Raw genomic sequence first — 6,000 nt, 5'->3', positions numbered from 1 at the left:
AATTGTCATCCACACTACCGTATCTTTAACTATATAGAACATTAAAACGGAAATATACCGATGAACACGGCCCGGCATGACCAGGTGGTTAAGGCATTCGACTCGTAACCCGAGGATTGCGGGTTCAAATCCCATCACATCAAATATGCTCGCTCTCTTAGACGTGGGGGCGTTATAATGTGACGGTCAATCCCACTATTTGTTAGTAAAAAAGTAGCCCAAGAGTTGGCGGTGGGTGGTGATGACTAGCTGCCTTCCCTCTGGTCTTACACTGCAAAATTAGGGACTGCTAGCGCAGATAGCCCTCGTGTAGCTTTGCACGAAATTCAAAACAAAACCGATAAACACAAGTATCAGTGAGTTACATCACAAAATAAACTAAAATGTTTGTATTATGCTTAATTTTAACGAATCGTAAATCGTACATTAATATCGTCAGTGTAAATAATAAATTTTTCATTAGAAACACATGTGTGAAAGATATCTGAATGATATATTTTTTCATGGAGTATTGATGTTTGATTTTAATTTATCTTGTAAACAAATAATTAATTTCATCACACTCTTCCTCGATGACTCACCGACAAACCTTGGGGCTTAAAATGTTATAAATCAGATTTCGATACTTATAGTGGGCAAAGAATAGAAAGCCCATTGTGATTAATAAGAAACAAATACGTTAACATTCTTTTATCTACCTTAGGCACTCACAATTAATTCTGCCTATAAAGAAATGTTAGAGACCGCCTTTTAGTCGTGGAGGCGTGATAATGTGACGGTCAATCTCACTATTAATTGGTTAAAGAGTAACCCAAAAGTTGGCAATGTTAGTTTTGAGAAAGTTTGAAAAATGCTACACTTAATTATAGGTGTATTATATCATCAGTCTGATAAAGATATTAAAAAAAATAAAATATAACATCCGTAAAAAATTTAACACTTTGCGTATAAATATTATCCTTATTTGTTTCCACATTAGAATTAACTTCAACAAATAAGGTTAAACAAGTTGTGTAGTTATCTTTACATTGATAGAATATTTTAATATGTGGTTAACAGGTGTCCTTTCACTGATATATAATCATATTTTTAATGACTTGATTGAACTGATTTGCAGTTATAAAAGTATCTTGTGAAAATATCGAAAGAAAAGAAGAGGAAACTGAGACATAAATTGCGATTTTTCTTCTTTATACACAGCTGGAGCCGAAGAACAAAAAAGATTAAATAAAGTTCAAAGGTCAGTGTTTATATACACACACATATGAGACAGATTTAGTTCTACAAACTGGTTGAAGAATTAACTTAGTTTCCAAAGTAATTAATAAAATTTAAACTCAATGTGTTTCTGCGGGTCCCGGGTTCGAATTTCCGTCACCGAACCTATTAGCTACTCGAAGGCTATCTGCGCTAGCCGTCCCTAATTTAGCAGTGTAAGACTAGAGGGAAGACAGCTAGTCATCACCACTCACTGCCATCTCTTGGGCTACTTTTTACCGACGAATAGTGGGATTGATCGTCACATTATAATGCCCCCACGGCTGAAAGGGCGAGCATGTTTGGCGTGAAGGGGATGCGAACCCGTAACCCTCAGATTACGAGTCGCACGCCTTAAAGCGCTTGGACACGCCGGGCCGACCTCGAGTATCAAACAACCACTGTTATTCTCCTTGACCATTTAAAATTCAATGGTATTATTCCACAGTCTTGGTTAAAATTTTTATATATTTTGTGACAAATATTATTATTAAGATTTTATATTACATATTTACGCGTGTAATATGTATAATGGTATTGGTTCTATGGACATCATGAGTAATTTATGAGAACAATTTTATGAGACACCTGTAGAAAGATGTACAATTTAGCATTTCACCAATCACAATGAAACCTTATCAAAACATATATAATGACAAAACTTACGTAAGGACCGGCATGGTCAGGTGGTTAAGGCACTCGACTCGTAATCTGAGGGTCGTAGGTTCGAATCCCCGTCACATCAAACTGTTCGTTCTTTCATCCCTGGGGGTGTCATAATGTGACGGCCAGTCCGACATTCGTCGGTAAAAGAAAGCCCAAGAGTTGGCGGTGGGTGGTGATGACTAACTGCCATCCTTCTAGTCTTACACTGCTAAATTAGGGACGGCTATGGCAGGTAGCCCTCGTGTAGTTTTAAGTGAAATTCAAAAGCAAACAAACAAAATATAACATTACATTATTTTAAATAGCGTCTGTAACCTCATAGCAGTTCATATTAAGCAATAAGTATTCAGTTGGTCTTCTTCGTACTCTAATAGTTTCCGTAAAGCTCCGTGGCAGAGACTATTGACATAATACATCGTGATTTCACCCCTAGTTGTCACTATGAGGCGCTGAAACTCTGCTGGTTTAAGGTCGTAATTAGCAAATTTTCGGCTCATTTCTACCAGACAGTTCAAATGGGATTACAATCTAGAGACTTTGCTGGCCATAGCAAGCTTGTAACGTCCACCTGGTGTAGATAATTTTGTACAATACATGCAATGTGAGCAGTGGCACTGTCATACTGAAATACAAGGTTAGTGCCAAATAGTGTCAGGGCATTTGTCAGAAATTTCACCTCCATATCATACCTGTAAGAGGTGCCATTGACTTTTATTGAGAACATGAAGAAAAGTTTTTCTACCATGATCAATAGCTGCCCAAACATGTGCTGCACCGCCTTCTGTGTGTTTTCTGTGGAAAAGACAGCCTTCCCTCATCTGTTCTTTAGTCAAACGACAAACACGAAACTTGACATCATCTTTAATAAGCCGAAAATAGGACTTATTTGAGAAAAACAACAACACATGTCGTGCCAGTGTCTTAATTGTAAGTTGACATACTGTATTGTCCAAGTAACACAGAGACGGACGTAAATTCTGATTAATATCTGTTTGCAAAATAACCCTGTTTAGCCACTTTCCTATTGACTGTTCTTATGGATACCCTGTAATGAACGTATTCGTGCCATCATCCCTCTTGTAAAGAGACGCAAGACTCCTTTGGACCTTGACGTTTTAACCTGATTAAAATAAGGTCATTAAGGGCAGTAGTTTTTAGCGTCTACCAGTAAACGTTTCTGGAACAACGTTTCCAGTAATCCAATCACGTTTTAAGATTTTGGATACAGTACACGAGAGGCCTATTTCTTCTTACCATTTCTAGACAGTCGAACAATTTAACGCTCTACAATGCATGGTACGTCATGAGGCATAATGCTGCACAAAGTACAGAAAAACTGTCAAAACAAAGCGTTGCTCTCTTACGAAAAAAAGATTACACCCAAAGCACATCCCTTCATAGACCATAATAAAAAAAAATGTTTATTCGATCATAAACTACCTTCACTGTTATTGCACAATAAGTAATCCATGCAAGTGGACAACAACATTAATTTCGAGCAATACGAAAGCTTTTTGACCACGACTTTACATTAATTCACTTTAACAGAACATGCAATACTGCTTTATGAAAAAAAAACAACTGAAATTTTATGAGGTTTACAAATGCCGCTATAAAAAAAAACACAAATGTTTTGAAATCCTGGCCCCTTATCAACATAAAACAATAAGAATTAGTTGTTACTCTAGAGTTGTTTCCCAGCTAGATTACCCTGACAGCGCAGAATTCACAAACTTTACATTTTGACAAAATTTCAATCTAAAATACAATAATAACTCTCACAAAATATTTTATTTAGAACTACTGTTAAAAGCAATTTTATTTGAAAGAGTGTCTTAAATTGTTACTAAATACAAGTGGTTAGAAAATGTTTGTTTGTTTTCTTATAGCAAAGCCACATTGGGCTATCTGTTGAGAACACCGAGGAGAATCGAACCCCTTATCTTAGTGTTGTAAATACGGAGACTCACCGCTGTACTAGCGGGGTGCTGTTAGAGGATGTACTTTTTGATATACGCTAAGATGATTTGTTAGGCAATTTATACCTCATCTCGATTCAGAAATTCTTTAATTATATATAAAAGAAAGATCCATCTTTATGTGTTTTTGCTGAATTGTCATTTTTCGCATTTCTTTGATGACCCCTCCTTCACTGAAACGGCGATTTGCTTGCGGACTTATATTACTATAAACCTGGTTTCGATTTCCGTGGTGGGCAGAGTAGCTTTGTCCTTAAATACAAAACAAACAAGGAAACAGTTTGTGATAAATTTCTCTCCCATAGATCATGCTTAAGCGACACCTACTGTCTGAATATCATATAATTTATATCTATGCAAAGTACATAAATACTGATGGGTGGACTACTTGACATTAAACAACGCACAGAATAAGCTTGAGTCGACATGCATATATAGCTGTTGAGGTCTAAAATAATATTATACCGGAAATAAAAATCAATAGTCAGTCGATGATTATTGATTAGTCTGTTCGTGTAGCCGAGAGATCTCTCACTATGTTTGTACTCGAGTATAGAGCGGAAGATACGGTAAAACCGATCTACAAGACCTTATTTTGCAGTACGATTTTTAAACATAGATGTTGGTGCCTTGACTTTGCAAAGTGTTGGAAGTAGATGCTCAATGATATACTGATATGTATAATAAAAATAGTTTCTTTCCTTCGAACATACGTCATACCTAGGTTCCTATAAACCTACTTTAACCTTTCTTCGAACCTACATTATCTCTATTTGTATACCATATAGTTACCATTCTACAAACCAAACTCACTTCTACGTGTTTATAATATATTTACCTTTTTATAATGGCTCGGTGGTTAAGGCGCTTGACTCGTAATCTGAATATCTCGGGTTTAAATCCCCGTCACACGAATGATGTTCGCCAATTCAGCTGTGGGGACGTTATAATGTGTCAGTCAATCCCACTATTCGTTGGTAAAAGAGTAGCCCAAGAGTTGGCGGTGGGTGGTGATGATTGGCTGTCTTCCCTCTAGTCTTACACTGCTAAATTAGGGACGGCTAGCGCAGATAGCCTTCGAGTAGCTTTGTGCGAAATTCAAAAACAAACAATAAAAAAGTCTTTCGTACCTGTTTTTATAAATTGATTAATATGACATCTTTATCAACCAGTCTTCAGGTATCACCTTTATTTTACTTAAACACCTAAGCATAGTTTTAAATATACATGTATTTAACCATTTCTATATTATAATACCCCCCAACACCTTTTCACGTACACTCTCTACCTATCTCTACCTATCTCCAATACACCTACTTTTCTATAAGCCCAACTCACTTCTATCTATCTACAATACACTTACTTTTCTATAAGCCCAACTCACTTTTACCTATTTACAACATAACTACCTTTTATAAACACAACTCACTTTTATCCATCTACAATATACATAACTTTCTATTAGCCCAACTACCTTCTATCTATCTACAATATGCCTACCTTTTATAAGCCCAGCTCCTTTCTATCTATCTACAATATGCCTACCTTTTATAAGCCCAGCTCCTTTCTATCTATCTACAATATACCTACGGCGCATAAGGTGACTCACTACCATCTATCTACAATATACCTATCTTTTTATAAGCCCAACTCACTTCTACCTAACTACAATATACCTATCTTTTTATAAACCCAACTCACTTCTATCTACCTTCAATATACCTACCTTTCATAAGCCCAACCCACTTCTATCTAACTACGATATACCTACCTTTCATAAACCGAACTCACTTCTATCTATCTACAATATACCTATCTTTCTATAAGCCCAACTCACTTCTATCTACCTACAATATAACTACCTTTTATAAACACAACTCCCTTCTATCTACCTACAATATACCTATCTTTCTATAAGCCCAACTCCCTTCTATCTATCTAGAATATACCTACCTTTCTATAAGTTCAACTCAGTTCTATCTACCTACAATATACCTATCTTTCTATAAGCCCAACTCCCTTCTATCTACCTACAGTATACCTACCTTTCTATAAGCCCAACTCCCTTCTATCTACCTACAATATACCTACCTTTCTG

Source organism: Tachypleus tridentatus, chromosome 4 (genome assembly GCF_004210375.1).
Source record: "Tachypleus tridentatus isolate NWPU-2018 chromosome 4, ASM421037v1, whole genome shotgun sequence".
In the NCBI taxonomy this organism is placed as follows: domain Eukaryota; kingdom Metazoa; phylum Arthropoda; class Merostomata; order Xiphosura; family Limulidae; genus Tachypleus; species Tachypleus tridentatus.
This window is presented reverse-complemented; position numbering follows the sequence as displayed.